The following is a 21,709-nucleotide window of genomic DNA, read 5'->3' as shown; positions in this document are numbered from 1 at the left end:
TATGGCTACTATATTGTGATCACTACATCCGATGGATTTGGATTCTGCTTTCAAACAAATTTCTGCAGCATTAGTAAAGATATGATCAATACATGTTGATGATTTCATTCCTGTACTGTTTGTAACTACCCTGGTAGGTTGATTAATAACCTGAACCAGGTTGCAGGCACTAGTTTGAAGCTTTCTCTTGAGTGGGCAGCCTGATGAAAGCCAGTCAATATTTAAATCACCCAGAAAGTATACCTCTCTATTGATATCACATATATTATCAAGCATTTCACACATGTTATCCAGATACTGACTGTTAGCACTTGGTGGTCTATAGCAGCTTCCCACCAGAATGGGCTTTAGGTGAGGCAGGTCAACCTGTAGCCATATTTCTTCAACAGTATTTAACATGAGATCTTCTCTAAGCTTTACAGAAATGTGGTTCTGAATATAGAACGCAACACCGCCACCATTGACATTTCTGTATTTTCTGTAAATGTTATAACCTTGTATTGCTACCCCTGTATCATCAAAGGTATTATCTAAGTGAGTTTCAGAGATTGTCAGAATATGAATGTCATCTGTTACTAGCAAATTATTGATTTCATGAACCTTGTTTCTTAAACTACATATGTTAACGTGGATTATTTTTAACCCTTTTCTGGGATGCTTGATTATTTTTCTTGCTTTACTGGGAAGCTTAGCAGAGGTAGACATACTCAGGTTATTTTTATTAGTGCAGGGTGAGCTGCAAACAGCTGGACTTGTCTCAACGCAGCCTTATAATGCTGTGAAAGGATCCAGGAACCCAAATTATTTGGGTGGATCCCATCCTCCTTCTAATTCGAGCTTTGTTTCCAGAAGGTATCAAAATTGTCAATAAATGTTACACCCACAGAGCTGCATTAGTCTCGTAGCCAGTAATGGAGGGCTAAAAGTCTGCTGAACCGTTCAATGCCACGATTTAGAGAGGGCAGAGGGCCAGATAATATGGGGTGTTTGTTGGTGTCAAGTATAGACCCAATCAGTTCTTTAAAATCCATCTTCAGCTGTTCTGAGCTGCCCTTCATAATGTCATTTGACCCTACATGAACCATGACAGTATCAGCCTCCGGTGACTGACTCCCAGCCTCGGGAAGCAACCTGGTGATATCCTGAACTTCTTTGCCCCAGGTACAGATATATGCCTCACCATCGAACACCCTATCACAATCGCTGGAATGATCCTGCCTCTGCCGTGTCTCGAAGCAGATTGCGAGGCCAGAGCCACAGAACTCACCTAAGAAGAGGGCTGCTGAGAATCCGGCTGCGTGCAGGCCACAACTGCCAAAGGGACAGAGCTCTGATCTAGAGCACGGCCCAGCGGGGGCCGCGGTGATCCAGGCTGTGCCCAGGCAGTTGATTGACTAGGACAGGGAGAGGTAGCTGGAGGGGCATCCACAGCCATGGAGGGAACACCCAAGGTCCCGGCAGAAGCCAGCTGGTACAGGGGCTCATAGCGATTTGAAAGTCTTAAGTCCGGACGCAGGGGAAGAATATGGAGTTGCTGCTATAACAGACTCCACTCTTCTGGGAAGGCTTTCCACTAAATGTTGGAACATTGCTGTGGGGACTTGCTTCCATTCAGCCACAAGAGAATTAGTGAGGTCGGGCACTGATGTTGGGCGATTAGGCCTGGCTCGCAGTCAGAGTTCCAATTCATCCCAAAGGTGTTCAATAGGGTTGAGGTCAGGGCTCTGTCCAGGCCAGTCAAGTTCTTCCACACCGATGTCAACAAACCATTTATGTATGGACCTCGCTTTGTGCACGGTGGCATTGTCATGCTGAAACAGGAAAGGGCCTTCCCCAAACTGTTGCCACAAAGTTGGAGCACAGAATCGTCTAGAATGTAATTGTATTCTGTAGCATTAAGATTTCCCTTCACTAGAACTAAGGGGCCTAACCCGAACCATGAAAAACAGCCCCAGACCATTATTCCTCCTCCACCAAACTTTACAGTTGGCACTATGCATTTAGGCAGGTAGCGTTCTCCTGGCATCCGCCAAACACAGATTCGTCCTTCGGACTGCCAGATGGTGTAGCGTGATTCATCACTCCAGAGAACGCATTTCCACTGCTCCAGAGTCCAATGGTGGTGAGTTTTACACCACTCCAGCCAACGCTTGGCATTGCGCATGGTGATCTTAGGCTTATATGCGGCTGCTCGGCCATGGAAACACATTTCATGAAGCTTCCGACGAACAGTTCTTGTGCTGATGTTGCTTCCAGAGGCTGAGCCGTTGTTGCTCCAAGACATTTCCACTTCACAATAACAGCAAACCAGTAGGAGTCACTGATCAGGCAGAAATCGTTGGACTGTGGCTTCACATTCTATTTCAATATACCTTTTTATTTAGGTTGATAGCATGACGTTGAAACAATGACATTGATTCAAACATACCATTTTACTATCAACAAGGTCAAATAAAAATGTCTAATCAAATCTACAGTTCAACATAATTTCAACCACCCTATATATGAATACAGGATATAGGATGTTTTTTTTTATTTTACATTTCTACAGTGCTTTCAGAAAGTATTCACACCACTTGACTTTTTCCACATTTTGTTGTTACAAAGTGGGATTAAAATTGATTTAATTGTATCTACACAAAATACTCTGTCGAAGTGGAAGAATAATTCTAACATTTGTAAAAAAAATTATAAACAATAAAACATGAATATATCTTGATTAGATAAGTATTCAACCCCCTGAGTAAATACATGTTAGAATCACCTTTGGCAGCAATTAAAGCTGTCTTTCTGGGTAAGTCTCTAAGAGCTTTCCACACCTGGATTGTGCAACACTTGCCCACGCTTTTCAAAATTCTTTAAGCTCTGTCAAATTGGTTGTTGATCATTGCTATTTTCAGGTCTTGCCATAGATTTTCAAGCAGATTTAAGTCAAAACTGTAACTCAGCCACTCAGGAACATTCACTGTCTTCTTCGTAAGCAACTCCAGTGTAGATTTGGCCTTGTGTTTTAGGTTATTGTCCTGCTGAAAGGTGAATTCATCTCCCAGTGTCTGGTGGAAAGCAGACTGAACCAGGATTTCCTCTAGGATTTTGCCTGTGCTTAGCTCCATTCTGTTTCTTTTTTATCCTGAAAAACTCCCCAGTCCTTAATGATTACAAGCATACCCATAACATACCCATGCTTGAAAATATGGAGAGTGGTACTCAGTAATGTGTTGTATTGGATTTGCCCCAAACATAACACTTTGCATCCAGGACAAAAAGTTAATTGCTTTGCCAAATCTTTTGTAGTGTTACTTTAGTGCCTTGTTGCAAACAGGATGCATGTTTGGGAATATTTTTTATTTTCAATCTGTCAATTAGGTTAGTATTGTGGAGTAAGTTCAATGTTGTTGATCCATCCTCAGTTTTCTCCTATCACAGCCATTAAACTCTGTACAGTAACTGTTTTGAAGTCACCATTGGCCTCATGGTGAAATTACTGAGCGGTTTCATTCTTCTCCGTCAACTGAGTTAGTAAGGACACCTGTATCTTTGTAGTGACTGGGTGTATTGATACACCATCCAAAGTGTAATAACTTCACCATGCTCAAAGGGATATTCAATGTCTGCTGTTTTTATGTTTACCCAGTTCATGCAACTTATTATGTGACTTGTTAAGCAAATTGTTACTCCTGAACTTATTTAGGCTTGAATACTTATTGACTCAAGACATTTCAGCTGTTCATTTTGAATAATTAGTTTAATAAAATGAAAAACATAATTCCACTTTTACATTATGAGGTATAGTGTGTAGGCCAGTGACAAAAATCTCAATTTAATCAATTTTAAATTCAGGCTGTAACACAACAAAATGTGGAAAAAGTCAAGGGGTGTGAATACTTTCTGAAGGCACTGTGGGACATTTTCTATGCAATTTCAATGTATACATAGTTCTGATGATTATGTTCAAATTAGACTGATTTAACAACCTGTTAGTCAGGTTAAGTCAATGTATTTAAGTTGAAGTTTTACCCTAATTTCAATATTTACAACGCTGGTTGTAATGAGATGAAAACAGTACTGGTTGATTACTGTATTCAAATCCAATGTATTTTGCAAGTTTATTCCACATCACAATATGTTTACAAATTACGTTGAAACAACGTTGATTCAACCATTGGGGAAGCAGTTGACTGTATCACTATAGGATCACAGTTGTCTTGTGAAAGTATTTTTCATTCACATTAGGGTTGTTCATCCACTCTCCTTCTCTTGTGATATTAGAATAATGCACTCTGTAAGTTGGAAACCCACCGGAAATTAATTCCATTATACGTCTCGCCGTCATTTTGAAAACAGACACTTACTTCTGTCGGTTTCTGGAATTGTATTATTGATGTATCTCTGAGCCAAGAGGAATGACAAAGTCAAAACATCGCTCCTTGACAACCTATTGATTGACAGTTGCCTCTACTTTTGGACACATCATTTGTCAGGCACAGGGATGTGTCACACCCAAATAGCTGATTGAAATTCAGCTACTACATACCTATCATGCTGACAAAAAAACATGTCAAACTATGTTGTTGGGGAGTTTTCTGTTATTTTGCAACACAACGTTCCTGTAGATTGTTCTAAAACCATCATTTGGTAAACAGTAATAGCCTATGCATAATGTTGATTCCTGCTATGAAAGTATCTGCCTGTCCCCGTTTCACTGTGGGCTGCTGACTCTCACTCCCTCTCCCGACTGTGCGCACTGATGCATTCTGAGAAGCACACGCATATGACCATTGCTTAAAATGCTATTGAGGGAAAAATACAGTTTTCAAAGCAACTACTGTTATTGTAGTAACATAGAGGAAAGTCACAGCTTTCTGTGAGCATATAATGTATTTCTCACCTCAATATTGAGTTCATGGTACCACTTTGCAAACGGAGTTGCCTGTAGTTCAGGGTTTCCGTTAGCCGCTAATAGCCGGCTTTTGGCCGATAACAAAAAAGAAAAGCAGATAAAATCAAATTGGCACTGGCAAAAATCCCATTGCAAAATAATGCTTTTTAGCCTATTCATTGATGGAAATTCAAGTCGATGGAAATACATTTGACCGGTGATGCTTTCTTTATCTTTTCTCGCACAGAACGACAAGCTGACTAATAGAATAGGTAAACTTTTCTACTATGTGGGATAGTAGATTGACATAGGCTAGTGATTTTGCTGTTCGTTACTTGTCTTGTCGGCTGAGGAAAAGTAAATGTGGACAGTTATTCTAACATCTTTAAAGTGCGCATTGGAATTCGGTAAGAAGGACGTGCGCAGTTGCATCCTCGAGTTGCGTGTTCTGTTACCATAATCTAAGTGTGATTTATGTCACTCTGAGCACTGTGGATGGACGACCTAATCAGGTTACACACCCAATGCATATGGGTCTAGTACATTTCTCAAATGTCCGGTAAATGTAAATGCTGCAGATCAAATGTCCGCCGCCACATTTTCCTAACTGAAACCCTGCTGTAGTTAGTATGGTTTTGATTTGCAGTGAATAGGCCTACATCAAGTAGCCTAGGTCTAGTGCTGGAACGTTTTTGTAGGACACTACATTTACTGATAGCCATGTAGGCTAATTGATGAATCTATCTAGCAACTATCATATTTAGAGTTAGCAATCTAGCTAGTGTTTTGACTTCCTCAGGTGGTGAATAATATAGCCTATAGATGTCGGCAAATTCTCAGAGGAGCCAAAAATAATTAGGAGAATTCTGGATTCTATTTTGACAGGTTGCACATCAAAATATCAATCATGGATTTCCTGGATATATTAGATGAAATAGCTTACTTTTTTAATCATAGGCTACCATCTAAATTGTCTTACTTGGCACTGAAAAAAATGGTCTAGAGCTCTGCCGCTAATGTAAAGTAACCGTCCATGATATTTTTTGTTGTTGTGTTATCGATGATATCGAGCAAAATAGTTACATTTATCGCGATATTACTTTTTGTCCATATCGCCCAGCTCTAGCACCTCCCCCAAAAATGGTTTATCGTAATTTATCCCCCCAAAAATGGGTCAAGTTATCGTGATATAAATCCATATCGCCCAACTCTAGGTACACAGTAATCTGGCCTACTGAAATGAAATGTCTAGTTCCTACTGACATGAAATCGCTAGTTCCTACTGACATAACATGGGTAGTTCCTACTGAAATAAAATGACAAGTTCCTACTGACATGAGATGGCTTAGTTCCTACTATTGACATATAATAGCTAGTTCCAACTGACATGAAATGGCTAGTTCCTACTGATATGAAATGGATAGTACTATAACGTGTTGTTAGAGTTGACCACATTATTTAATTTTTTCTTCACTCCACAACTCGGTAATTATCCCTGTTGGAGATAACTTGTCACCAGACAATGGTTAACGAGGTTGTTAGGGTAGCTTCACTGAGTTATGAATTACCCAGTGCACAATGGCACTGCTTCTTTAGTTTATTGGACAGTGAGTGTGCATAAGATTGGATATGGGAATGTGTATGAGACTCTGTCATTTCAGCTAATTGGATGTTGTGGGTCGTGCGAGCAGTAAGAAATGAGCTGTGTATCATGCAAACAGGATCCTTTAGCATCTCTAATGCATCAATTGCCGGCACAATGCCCATGTGAAATAGTGGGACCCCAATGAACCAATGCCCGCAGGTGGTGTGGCCACACCAAACAGGTAGACATATGTGTACCTTCCAGGGATGCAGAAAATATTTCTCTGAGCCAGTTTCCTACCCGGCAAGGTCCAAACTCTTCACAGGAGCACACACTGCGGGAGAGTGTTCTGACACCGCCAACCCAATGAAGAAATAATCTGGAAGCACAGCGGCCAATACTCAGCTCAGATGGTACATTGCCCTCTTCCGATTTCAGCAGGCACATATGGCGCCTCGCTCCATTGCCTGCCTTTCACACAACACAGCTCTATGTTCAGAGTGTATACAGAGTTCATATGCTCCGTGCCGAGCTGCGTTGTTTTTCGGCTATCTGCCAGTATATAGAAAGTGCATGCAGTAGACCGTGCAGTCGTGGTTGGTCACGTTGTTGAGGGTGAGTTTTGCTTGGTTATCTCTCAGGGATAACTGTGATTCAGTGAAAGTGACATTGGCGTGCTATGTGCACGGCGTGATTGACATTTCCCAACCAACCATTGACTGCATGGCTGACATTCTTCTCATCCCTCAGGAGAAAGAAATCCTGTTGAGTCCCTTCTGAGCTACTCCAACCACTCCACTCTATTCATTTAAGTATATGTTTCACCCCTATATCTAATGTGACAGCCAACTCACAGGGGGACATTGATTACATTGACCCCTAAGAGAGCTAGGGTACTTATTTATTTTGCAGTGGACAGCTGTCCTTAAGAATATCGTCATGAAGAGGGCCGGTGAGACGGCTTGACAGTGAAGAGTGGCCATCCCAAGAGAGGCTTCTAAACTGCCCACATCATCAGCTTTTCTTGTATTCAAAATCTACATTCACTTTGAATTAGTTCATAAGCTTGACCTCGGAGACCCCCCGGTGATTTAAATGTCCCTCCAATCAATTTAATTTGGATAATGAGATTTACAATGCCAAATGCTTGTAAAGACAACGGTTTCCAAAAATATCTTCATCACAGGCCCATGGCCAGATGGGTAATTGTGTTATGTTGCAGCCATCAAACGTTGACACCAATGTGATGGCTTAAAATCAAGGACAACTAACATGCTATTTCTATCTTAATTTTATAAGAAATTGATTATTCACAAATAAAGTCTGTGATATTTTGTCCCACATTTAAAGGGATAGTTCAGCCAAATACCCAATGTATATATTTATTTCCTTACACACAAATCAAGTCATTGACAGTACCCAATTGTCATACTTGAGTAAAAGTAAAGATACCTTAATAGAAAATGACTCAAGAGAAAGTTACCCAGTCAAATACTACTTGAGTAAGTCTAAAAGTATTTGGTTTTAAATATACTTTATTTTTTTATTTTTTTATTTCACCTTTATTTAACCAGGTAAACCAGTTGAGAACAAGTTCTCATTTACAACTGCGACCTGGCCAAGATAAAGCAAAGCAGTGCGATAAAAAAACAACAACACAGAGTTACATATGGGGTAAAACAAAACATAAAGTCAAAAATACAACAGAAATACATATAATATACAGTGTGCAAATTTAGCAAGTTATGGAGGTAAGGCAATAAAATAGGCTATAGTGCAAAATAATTACAATTTAGTATTAACACTGGAAGGTAATTGCTCAGATATACTTAAGTATCAAAAGTAAAAGTATAAATCATTTCAAATTCCTTATATTAAGCAAACCAGACGGCACAATTCCAGGGGCACACGCCAACACTAGGATATCATACAAACCAAGCAAACAAAGCACTTGTGTTTAGTGAGTCCTCCAGATCAGAGGCAGTAGGGATGACCATGGATGTTCTCTTGATAAGTGTGTGCATTTTCCTGTCCTGCTAAACATTCAAATGTAACAAGTGCTTTTGGGTGTCAGGGAAAATGTATGGAGTAAAAATTACATTATTTTCATTAGGAGTGCAGTGAAGTAAAAGTTGTCAAAAATATAAATAGTAAAGTAAAGTACAGATACTTCTTAATAGTACTTAAAAGTATTTTTACTTAAGTACTTTACACCACTGGTCATTGAGCTACATAATCCCATCCAGAGAGAAATTGGGCATGACATTTAAAGCATGCTAACCTTTTTTGGTTACAAAATACCATTATTAGCAGTTGGTGGCAGTGACTAGTAATAAAAAGTGTGGATTGCAGTATTTCTTTGTCCATAGACTGCTTTCAAGGAAACAAATCTGTACGTTTGTAATTTGTCTGAATTATCCCATTAACCTGCCTAAATGTTTATAGGAAATAATTATTCCACATTGGCCTGGCATTTAAATCACCTTACTTCAACATACCATAATGCTACAGGGATAAGTGGAAATGTCACACATTTACATTGTGCTACATGCAAAACTACTATCTAGAGACGGAGACATTTGCATAAAGGAATATTAACAGTGCCACTTTATCATGAAAATAGATGACACATAAAATGCTGTATACAAAACAATGTAACTGACCTTACATTAATGTATGCTATACTTAGCAACAGCATCAGAACAAACATTTGTTTCTGTAAATCACACCTCACTCCTATTCATATACAACATTTTCTTCAAAATGTTATTTTATTGACTCCATTTATTTGATTGACACCCATTTTCTGTCAATCAAACTCAACATTCTGCTGCCCCAGGTACAAAACAAACAGAAGGAAAGCTACATTAATCCTTAAGGCCATCCAGCGACATGTAACAACACTCTGCCAATTCCCTCATGCATATTACTCCATCCATTTCACCATAATATTACACTTCTATACCCTGGGCTTAACTCCTTTTCATTGTTATTCTTCAGCACTAGAATGTATGTTCTTGTAGAATGTATGTTCTTGTAGAATGTATGTTCTTGACATGAGGATGTTATATCGTTTCTAACCTGGCAATGCCCTCTTATTTGCCCCTGAGGGGATAAAGTAATCCTTCTACCCCCCCACTGGCTATAGGGTGAATGCACCAATTTGTAAGTCGCTCTGGATAAGAGCGTCTGCTAAATGACGTAAATGTAATGTAAATGTAAATAAAGTTGTCTTGAATATACCAGAATCCCTACTCCTTAACTACTCTGTACAATAACTATATGTTACATAACCTTTGACTGGCATATCTACTCACTCAGTCGACACACTCAGGCAAGCTTGAGAGTGTTGTGCGAGCCAGACTTTTAATATTGAGCTCAGTAAAAGGACTGCCGGGATATGTCAAAGCCCTGCTGAGTGCTTTGGCCTGAAAGCAATAAACACCTATTGTGTCGGCGCCCCAGACAATGCAGATATCCTGGAGCAACAACTTGGTCTCACACAGACTTACTGCCGAGGAAGGGGTGAGATTAACCTGTGAAACAGTGTAAAAACAGAATTTCACCACAATGGGAACAGTGGTTAGTAAAAGCAGCAAAGGGAAATAATATTCATATACACTAATATGAATGTCCAAATATGCACCAAACCCATGTAGATTTGGGGGGTTATGATCATGGTAAGGCTATTGTACTATACTCATAAGGCATTTATTAGTTATATTCTTCAAGAATCAATTGGTACTGTATATATAATTAACTTCCAAAGTAGGCCTATACCGCACACCTATCATAACATACCGTATATGGTATTATCATATTAAAAATACTCTACTGTTGACGGAAATGCTGGTATAAAGATCCATTAAATCTCGAAGGAAGTTTCTTTCAATTTTATATAGCATTAATTGAAATTAACATTGAACAGCAGCATATCTTCCAGGTTGTGCCTTTAAGTCTTGGTCTGGTTAAGTCTGGTTTGCTCTCAGGTCTTAGTCTATGGTTTGCTCTCAGGGTTTCTGTCCTCTGGGGACTACTCTGTGTGGCTTGGCAGTGTGAAAGCCACAAACAGGCCAGTGACCAGATTTACACAGCTTCATCACCATGGGAACTCCCATAGTCTCTCACTGACCTATATACAGTAGATATCCACAGTTCCACACCCACCATTCTTCATGGAGCTAGACTTATAAGGAGCTTGCTTTGGTATAGTAGAAATGCTTTTACATGTCGTTGAATGTGTGGCGGCGTCAATCCTCGACAGTGACTCGATGGTAACTATGGCAGTACCGCCTTTGATTATATTCAGGTTTAGGGGAGGATGGTGAATGTAATATTGTTATTGACACCCGTGACCCGGTGACGTAAAAAATGCTGTCGTAAATGGTGGCTAGCGCACAACGGAGGGAAGATAAAATGCTGTCAATGGGGAAATGAAAAGCCATGGTCACTTGATGAAGTGCAGATACTAACGTGCCACATCTCATGAGTGGCTCCTTGAGGTGAACATTTTGTGTGAGGAACAGCTGGAATTCATATCAGTGGAGTGTTTGAGAGGCCAATCACATCAACTTGTTACCGGCAGTTTATAGAGGTTAGGTGTTTACAGACACGACAACATGTCTACTGCTTTCAAATGATTGTGAAGCCATGACAAATTCTCGGAGAAGGTAAACAAGGGCCACTCATACCAATATTGTCACCGAGAAGCAGTGGCGTAGCCAGAAATTCGTTGGTGGGTGGGCCCCCCCAAAAAAAATATGTGCATCCTTGCCATGGGGCAAAGAGGACAATGTGCAGTTTTATAGCTCATCTCATGTTATTCTACACATTCTTCCATGAAGCTGAGAAAAAATGTAGCATTTTTAAGCTAATTAAAGCTCAAATATAGGTGTGTTGACTGTGATAAAGGCACTGGATTATTAGCTGTCTTGTTTGCTAAATTAACAAATGAAATAGGCAGTGGCATGGTGTATCATGTCAACTACTTTAACACCACACTCAGTTTTGAGGTCTGAAAACAAACATTTAATTTGGGGTGGACAGTCCCTCCAATGTCTAGTTAAAATGGTAACAGGCCAAAAAGGGTCAGTTCAGCCAACTCCAATTGCTCTGATTTGATTTTAATTGCACACTATGACAGGAAACTGCTATGTGATATTCTTTCTTGTCAAAATCATCACAATGCATAAAAACAGCTTGATCTTATGCCTAGCTAGCTACATGTATCTAGAAAACAGAGCATGCTGACTGACTGGGCAAGGTATTATTAGCTATCATGTCATCACTGAATATTCAGCAATGACGTTAGCTAGCTAGGTACCGAACACAAGATAGGCTACAGCAGTAACAACTACACTTCAGCATGTGAACAACATTCCTACTAGGTAGCATATAACCAGCTGCACTATGCTAGCTAGCTAACCTCGTGTTTCTCTTCCCTCCCCTCTCTAACATGAGCCACACACATCGATATGCACGTGTGCAAATGCAGATAAATGAACTAGCTACAAATTAAAGACAGTTCAGTGAGGGTACACAACAATACGTGTGGTCTTCAATAAAGTGTAATAATATATATATATATATATATATATATATATACAGTGCCTTAAAAAGGTATTCATCCCCCTTGGTGTTTTTCCTATTTTGTTGCATTACAACCTGAAATTTAAATTGATTTTTATTTGGATTTCATGTAATGGACATACACAAAATAGTCCAAATTGGTGAAGTGAAACAAAAAAAATTACTTGTTTCAAAAATTCTCAAAAATTCATAACGGAAAAGTGGTGCGTGCATACAGTATGTATTCACCCCCTTTGCTATGAAGCCCCTAAATAGGATCTGGTGCAACCAATTACCTTCAGAAGTCACAAAATGAGTTCAATAAAGTCCACCTGTGTGCAATCCAAGTGTCACATGATCTGTCACATGATTTCAGTATATATACACCTGTTCTGAAAGGCCCAAGAGTCTGCAACACCACTAAGCAAGGGGCACCACATAGCAAGCGGCACCATGAAGACCAAGGAGCTCTCCAAACAGGTCAGGGACAAAGTTGTGGAGGAGTACAGATCAGGGTTGGGTTATGAAATAATATCGGAAACTTTGAACATCCCACGGAGCACCATTAAATCCATTATTCAAAAATGGAAAGAATATGGAACCACAACAAACCTGCCAAGAGAGGGCTGCCCACCAAAACTCACGGACCAGGCAAGGAGGGCATTAATCAGAGAGGCAACAAAGAGACCAAAGATGAACCCTGAAGGAGCTGCAAAGCTCCACATTGGAGATTGGAGTATCTGTCCATAGGACCACTTTAAGCCGTATACTCCACAGAGCTGGGCTTTACGGAAGAGTGGCCAGAAAAAAGCCTTTGCTTAAAGAAAGAAAATAAGCAAACACGTTTGGTGTTCGCCAAAAGGCATGTGGGAGACTTCCCAAACATATGGAAGAAGGTACTCTGGTCAGATTAGACTAAAATTGAGCTTTTTGGCCATCAAGGAAAACGCTATGTCTGGCGCAAACCCAACACCTCTCATCACCCCAAGAACACCATCCCCACAGTGAAGCATGGTGGCGGCAGCATCATGCTGTGGGGATGTTTTTCATCGGCAGGGACTGGGAAATTGGTCAGAATAGAAGGAATGATGGATGGCGCTAAATACAGGGAAATTCTTGAGGGAACCTGTTTCAGACTTCCAGAGAATTGAGACTGGGATGGAGGTTCACCTTCCAGCAGGACAATGACCCTAAGCATACTGCTAAAGCAACACTCGAGTGGTTTAAGGGGAAACATTTAAATGTCATGGAATGGCCTAGTCAAAGCCCAGACCTCAATCCAATTGAGAATCTGTGGTATGACTTAAAGATTGCTGTACATCAGTGGAACCCATCCAACTTGAAGGAGCTGGAGCAGTTTTGCCTTGAAGAATGGGCAAAAATCCCAGTGGCTAGATGTGCCAAGCTTATAGAGACATAGCCCAAGAGACTTGCAGCTGTAATTGCTGCAAAAGGTGGCTCTACAAAGTATTGACTTTGGGGGGGTGAATAGTTATGCACGCTCAAGTTTTCTGTTTTTTAAAATCTTATTTCTTGTTTGTTTCACAATAACAAATATTTTGCATCTTCAAAGTGGTAGGCATGTTGTGTAAATCAAATGATACAAACCCCCAAAAAATCCATTTTAATTCCAGGTTGTAAGGCCAAAAAATAAGAAAAATGCCAAGGGGAGTGAACACTTTCACAAGCTACAGTATATATATATATATATATATATTAGTACCAGTCAAAAGTTTGTACACACCTACTCATTCCAGGGTTTTTCTTAATTTAAAAAAAAAAAAATTACATTGTAGAATAATAGTGAAGACATCAAAACTATGAAATAACACATATGGAATCATGCAGTAACCAAAAAAGTGTTAAACAAATCAAAATATATTTTATATTTGAGATTCTTCAAAGTAGGCACCCTTTGCATTGATGGCAGCTTTGCACACTCTTAGGATGGTGTTCCTCCCCCTTTTTCCTCCAAACATAACGATGGTCATTATGGCCAAACAGTTCTATTTTTGTTTCATCAGACCAGAGGACATTTCTCCCAAAAGTACGATCTTTGTCCCCATGTGCAGTTGCAAACCATAGTCTGGCTTTTTTATGGAGGTTTTGGAGCAGTGGCTTCTTCCTTGCTGAGCGGCCTTTCAGGTTATGTCGATATAGGACTTGTTTTACTGTGGATATACAGTCAGGGAAAAAAGTATTTGATCCCCTGCTGATTTTGTACGTTTGCACACTGACAAAGACATGATCAGTCTATAATTTTAATGGTAGGTTTATTTGAACAGTGAGAGACAGAATAACAACAACAAAAAATCCAGAAAAACGCATGTCAAAAATGTTATAAATTGATTTGCAATTTAATGAGGGAAATAATTATTTGACCCCTCTGCAAAACATGACTTAGTACTTGGTGGCAAAACCCTTGTTGGCAATCACAGAGGTCAGACGTTTCTTGTAGTTGGCCACCAGGTTTGCACACATCTCAGGAGGGATTTTGTTCCACTCCTCTTTGCAGATCTTCTCCAAGTGATTAAGGTTTCAGCTCCCTCCACAGATTTTCTATGGGATTAAGGTCTGGAGACTGGCTAGGCCACTCCAGGACCTTAATGTGCTTCTTCTTGAGCCACTCCTTTGTTGCCTTGGCCGTGTGTTTTGGGTCATTGTCATGCTGGAATACCCATCCACGACCCATTTTCAATGCCCTGGCTGAGGGAAGGAGGTTCTCACCCAAGATTTGACGGTACATGGCCCCGTCCATCGTCCCTTTGATGCGGTGAAGTTGTCCAGTCCCCTTAGCAGAAAAATACCCCCAAAGCATAATGTTTCTACCTCCATGTTTGACGGTGGGGATGGTGTTCTTGGGGTCATAGGCAGCATTCCTCCTCCTCCAAACACGGCGAGTTGAGTCGATGCCAAAGAGCTCGATTTTGGTCTCATCTGACCACAACACTTTCACCCAGTTCTCCTCTGAATCATTCAGATGTTCATTGGCAAACTTCAGACGGCCCTGTATATGTGCTTTCTTGAGCAGGGGGACCTTGCGGGCGCTGCAGGATTTCAGTCCTTCACGGCGTAGTGTGTTACCAATTGTTTTCTTGGTGACTATGGTCCCAGCTGCCTTGAGCTCATTGACAAGATCCTCCCGTGTAGTTCTGGGCTGATTCCTCACCATTCTCATGATCATTGCAACTCCACGAGGTGAGATCATGCATGGAGCCCCAGGCCGAGGGAGATTGACAGTTATTTTGTGTTTCTTCCATTTGCGAATAATCGCACCAACTGTTGTCACCTTCTCACCAAGCTGCTTGGCGATGGTCTTGTAGCCCATTCCAGCCTTGTGTAGGTCTACAATCTTGTCCCTGACATCCTTGGAGAGCTCTTTGGTCTTGGCCATGGTGGAGAGTTTGGAATCTGATTGGTTGATTGCTTCTGTGGACAGGTGTCTTTTATACAGGTAACAAGCTGAGATTAGGAGCACTCCCTTTAAGATTGTGCTCCTAATCTCAGCTCGGTACCTGTATAAAAGACACCTGGGAGCCAGAAATCTTTCTGATTGAGAGGGGGTCAAATACTTATTTCCCTCATTAAAATGCAAATCAATTTATAACATTTTTGACATGCGTTTTTCTGGATTTTGTTGTTGTTATTCTGTCTCTCACTGTTCAAATAAACCTACCATTAAAATTATAGACTGATCATTTCTTTGTCAGTGGGCAAGCAGGGGATCAAATACTTTTTTCCCTCACTGTATCTCCAATGTATCGTCCATGTAAAAAAACCTGTCTGATTAGGATGAATAATATCCGACAATACCGTTTTAATTCTGTGCGCTATGCATTTTGCTAGAATTTTTGCATCACTACACTGAAGTGTAAGGGGCATCCAGTTTTTTAAATGGACCGGGTCTTTATAGTTACCACTTGGATCCTGTTTCAGTAATAATGAAATCAGACCTTCTTGTTGAGTATCTGATAATCTAAAATTTTTGTAGGAGTGGTTAAAACATGCTAATAACGGTCCTCTGAGTATATAAAAAAAAGGTTTGGTATACCTCCACTGGTATGCCATCCAACCCTGAAGTTCTCCCTCGCATTTTAACGGATGACAATATAAAAAGTGTATTTATATTATGTTTGATGTCCTTGGGAGGTTTGTTCGTAGTGAATACATTCTCTGTATGGGTTCAACACGTCATACTTATCATACAAAACTTCTTGGTTTCAGAAGTGGCTTCCTTTGAATACACTATAAAAGTCGGTTTGTCACAAACCTCAAAAACATACATAACTGGAGCCACCTTGTCATTTTTGGAGCAGTAGTCTCGTAGCGACCAAAAAAGAGTAGGAGCTTATAGCAAAATAACTATATCTCTAGCTAGCTAATTGCGGTGTGAAATTGTTGTTTTGTTACCTCCCACTATTTATTTATTTATTTGTTAGCAATGCTAATGAATGTCTCCAAAAATGGCAAGGTTGCTCCAGTTTTATTTACATTTTTAGGTTTGTGATGTTTAAGCCGTACGTGATTCTGTAGTCGAGTGAATACGTGTGATATTGAATGTGGTGGAAGATGTTTTAAAGTTGCAATATGTAACTTTTTGGGGGACCCGACTAAATTCACATAGAAATATGTGTTATAGATCTATATTCTCATTGAAAGCAAGTCTAAGAAAAGGTAGATCTGTTTTATGGGCACTATTTCTATGCTTCCCGTTCTTAAGTTTTGTTTTTGTCTTTTACTTTTGGTTTTGTACACCAGCTTCAAACAGCTGAAAATAAAATATTTTTGGTTATGGAAAATATATTTCACAGCGGTTTAGATGGTACAATGATCCTCTACACTATACTTGCTTGTTTTGTCACAAACTGAACTATTAGAATTTTAGCAACCAGGAAAGGGTGGAGTGATTTCTGCATAGAGCATCAACTTTTTCATTGAGTGTTATGCTCTTGTAATAGTCTCCAATTTGTGAATTTGTCAATGCACTACTCGGACATCCCCCTGATGCTAATGATGCACGTCTGCCACATTATAGGGCAAATCATCCAGACAAATACTGCAAGTATAAAATACTGCAGTTTGGTCATTTCCAATAGTTGGCTATCGGGCGAGAGCCCTTTTTTCTATTACAAAATTGCAGGATTATTATTATTCTTATTATTTTTTTGGGGGGGGGGGTTAAAATGCTTGGCAGGCCATTATTTTGCCTACCATGACTTTGCCCCCATAGGATAACAATGCCCCCATCCACAGGGCACGAGTGGTCACTGAATGGTTTGATGAGCATGAAAACGATGTAAACCATATGCCATATGGACGTCTCCGTCACCAGATCTCAACCCAATTGAACACAGCGTTTTACACCACCATCAACGAAACACCAAATGATGGAATTTCTCGTGGAAGAATGGTGTTGTATCCCTCCTATGGTTTCAGACACTTGTAGAATCTATGCCAAGGTGCATTGAAGCTATTCTGGCTGTGGTGGCCCAACGCCCTATTAAGACACTATGTTGGTGTTTCCTTTATTTTGGCAGTTACCTGTATATAAAACAGGAAAATCACGTTGGGCCTTTAATGAAACTTTTCAACCCGTCACCTAATGACATACATTTCTACATCAGATATGGAGCCCAAGTGAAGAATTTCAAAAGAATGAAAGAACATTCAAGATGATTGAGCTGTTGAGGCCATCAAAATAGCACAAAATGTTTGCTATACCAAAATAGCATAAATCTCCGGCTTTGGCCCACATATCTTTAACCTTTGTATATTCTCTGGTTATTCGGCAGTTATCCTATCCTTCTTCCTCTGCCTTACTGATGGCTGGGTATTTATCCCTGTCCCCTTGTTGTATTCTCAATGGTTTGCTTGGTCCTAATTTTAAAGCGGAGTTAATTATCCCCTAGCCTGTACTTGGCACATCATCTAAGCCTCACTAGAGGTTAGGTCTGCCTCATAATCCTGAAGAACTCATCCAGGGTGCGAAATGGAACCCTGAGTGTCGACGGACAGAATAAGGTCACGTAATCGATTTGATATGGATCGTGCTGCAAATATCAAGGTGACTGGACAACCTTTTTTTTTTTTACAACATTTAGCAATGTTTACTGAAATGGTTAGTGTCATATTTCAACAGTTGTTCGGTTGCTGTTTTACTGGCTCTTTTTTATATGTGTTACTTTGTCAAAGCTTATTGTTTGTTCCTGGCTGTCTCTAATGAGTTTGCAGAGTCAAAGCATGTTGCTGTTTTAGAAAAAGTGGAACATGTTTGGGTAACCTTGCAAAAAGGTCCTGTTGGTAATCCTACTGTGAGTAAAACAATGAATTCTGGTGGGATATCGTGTCCTAGGGGATGTGGTATTTTGAGAGCTTTTACTTTGAATTTTCCCTGTTGGTGTGATAAAACATGCATCTCCTTTCTTTTGTAACACAAGGTTACACCACAGGAATGATCCCAGGTACATGTCTATAGTGGTAGATTAGCATTCCTTTCAATTTTGAGAGATAGGGATCATTTTGTTTTTCCATTTAGTGTGTGTCTGTGTGTGTGTGTGTGTGTGTGTGTGTGTGTGTGTGTGTGTGTGTGTGTGTGTGTGTGTGTGTGTGTGTGTTCATGTGGAAGTGCCTGTGTCTGTGTGCGTGTTTTCTTCAAAATAAGTGTGATTCATCTGCAAGATGTGACAACAGGAAGTGACTTTGATTTTGTTTGGCCATCAGTTCCTGCAGAGAGCTCCGAAGTGATTGTAAGAGCGCACTCCAATCTCATTGGCTTTTACTGATTTACCTATTTAAATGACAAAATAACTTAATATCCAAGGAAAAAGAAAACATCAGTAAGAGGAAATAATCATCTGATAGATAGTGGCACATTCTCTCATGGGGCCTCATGTTCAATTTAACAATAAAACATTACAAGTAGTGACATTTTACATCTGACATTATAGATGATAGAAGCAGAAGCAACACCCACAAGGCATATGTGGGTCAACAAAACTATATAAACCACAGCTCTAAGACATTACACTCGCATTCATTCTCTGTTGGATTTTTTGATAGGGTAATAATGAAAGGACATTTTTGATTTTATTAAAAAGTGAATGATATCTGTACATTATCACAATTTAATAGTGTGCTAAGAGACCCAGCCTGTTTGCCATTTATGAAGGTTACTATCCTTTTTTAGATCTTTTGCTGCTCATGAATCTGCAATATCGCAGTAAAATGGTTTTATGTTGAGCATTAGGTTTTGTTAAAATAACACTTTTTTCAGTGTGTGTTAATTATATATTATTAATATCACCATAGCCATCTATGTCAAGATCTGTAGCAACCTCAGATGGAATTTGTGGCTTACTTGTAGTCTAGGAACATACAGAGAAGGAACTGGCAAATGCGTCATAACAGGCCGGAAGTAAAGTCGCACTGGGAGCCAAATTTGAAATGGAATAGGCCTACATTATCTAGGCCTACATGGAGCAAGTTGGAAAAGTTGCATTAAAATACTATTTAAATATATTTTCGAAAGGGCTGTGGTCACCATTCAATGAATACATTAAATCCATACAGTGTCAGGAATTGTGAAAAACAGAGTTTAAATGTATTTGGCTAAGGTGTATGTAAACTTCCGACTTCAACTGTAAACAGAAGTCGGAAGTTTACATACACCTTAGCCAAATACATTTAAACTCAGTTTTTCACAATTCCTGACATTTATTCCTAGTAAGAATTCCCTTTCTTAGGTCAGTTAGGATCACCACTTGATTTAAAGAATGTGAAATGTCAGAATAATATTAGAGAGTATGATTTATTTCAGCTTTTATTTCTTTCATCACATTCCCAGTGGGTCAGAAGTTTACATACACTCAATTAGTGTTTGGTAGCATTGCCTTTAAATTGATTAACTTGGGTCAAACGTTTCAGGTAGCCTTCCACAAGCTTCCCACAATAAGTTGGGTGAATTTTGGCCCATTCCTCCTGACAGAGCTGGTGTAACTGAGTCAGGTTTGTAGGCCTCCTTGCTCGCACAACTTTTTCAGTTCTGCCCACAAATGTTCTATAGGATTGAGGTCAGGGTTTTGTGATGGCCACTCCAATACCTTGACTTTGTTGTCCTTAAGCCATTTTGCCACAACTTTGGAAGTATGCTTGGGGTCCCATTTGCACCAAGCTTTAACTTCCTGACTGATGTCTTGAGATGTTGCTTCAATATATCCACATAATTTTCCTTCCTCATGATGCCATCTATTTTGTGAAGTGCACCAGTCCCTCCTGCAGCAAAGCACCCCCACAGTATGACGCTGCCACCCCCGTGCTTCACGGTTGGGATGGTGTTCTTCGGCTTGCAAGCCTACCCCTTTTTCCTCCAAACATAAAGATGGTCATTATGGCCAAACAGTTCTATTTTTGTTTCATCAGACCAGAGGACATTTCTCCAAAAAAGTACTATCTTTGTCCCCATGTGCAGTTGCAAACCATAGTCTGGCGTTTTTATGGCGGTTTTGGAGCAGTGGCTTCTTCCTTGCTGAGCGGCCTTTCAGGTTATGTCGATATAGGACTCGTTTTACTGTGGATATAGATACTTTTGTACCTGTTTCCTCCAGCATCTTCACAAGGTCCTTTGCTGTTGTTCTGGGATTGATTTGCACTTTTCGCACCAAAGTACGTTCATCTCTAGGAGACAGAACGCGTCTCCTTCCTGAGCGGTTTGACAGCTGCGTGGTCCCATGGTGTTTATACTGGCGTACTATTGTTTGTACAGATGAACGTGGTACCTTCAGGTGTTTGGAAATTGCTCCCAAGGATGAACCAGACTTGTGGAGGTCTACAATTGTTTTTCTGTTGTCTTTGCTGATTTCTTTTGATTTTCCCATGATGTCAAGCAAAGAGGCACTGAGTTTGAAGGTAGGCCTTGAAATACATCCACAGGTACACCTCCAATTGACTCAAATGATGTCAATTAGCCTATCAGAAGCTTCTAAAGCCACGACATCATTTTCTGGAATTTTCCAAGCTGTTTAAAGGCACAGTCAACTTAGTGTATGTAAACTTCTGACCCACTGGAATTGTGATACAGTGAATTATAAGTGAAATAATCTGTATGTAAACAATTGTTGGAAAATGTACTTGTGTCATGCACAAAGTAGATGACCTAACCAACTTGCCAAAACGATAGTTTGTTAACAAGAAATTTGTGGAGTGGTTGAAAAACGAGTTTTAATGACTCCAACCTATGTGTATGTAAACTTCCGACTTCAACTGTATATATCCTCATCAATCTATACACAATACCCCTAAATGACAAAGCAAAAAAAGCAATTTGGAAAATTTTGGCCCACTAACCACATGTGTTAAATGTGTAGTGTGGGGCTATGAATTGGCCAGCTAGAAGGCTATTTGCTAATTTGCTAATTATGTTCAGGCCCTCAAACTAGCAACAAGCTCAGGAACAAATTGGCTGGAGACCAAACCTAGTTGCCAACTCCCATTGTATATTCTAAATTCAATCACCCCCCTTCATCATCATCATCATCATCATCATTCAGATCATTGAAGAATATGTGGATATAGTGCTAAACTTGAAGAACTCATGGTTCTCTCAGTGAAGGGAAATTATGTTGTTGCTCACCGGTACGCTCTGAAGAAGAAAAAGTGATAGCCTAACAGCCTCACTCGCA

General features: G+C 39.9%; 1 protein-coding gene across 1 annotated transcript in view; it reads left to right on the top strand.

Moving 5' to 3' along the window:
* LOC121573300 (leucine zipper protein 2-like) overlaps window positions 1-21,709 on the top strand; it is a gene marked incomplete at its 3' end in the record, with an annotated part of 140,474 nt that overhangs the window by 22,291 nt on the left and 96,474 nt on the right. The window lies entirely within an intron of this gene.

This window comes from Coregonus clupeaformis, unplaced genomic scaffold, assembly GCF_020615455.1.
Source record: "Coregonus clupeaformis isolate EN_2021a unplaced genomic scaffold, ASM2061545v1 scaf0180, whole genome shotgun sequence".
In the NCBI taxonomy this organism is placed as follows: Eukaryota; Metazoa; Chordata; class Actinopteri; order Salmoniformes; family Salmonidae; genus Coregonus; species Coregonus clupeaformis.
This window is presented reverse-complemented; position numbering and strand designations above follow the sequence as displayed.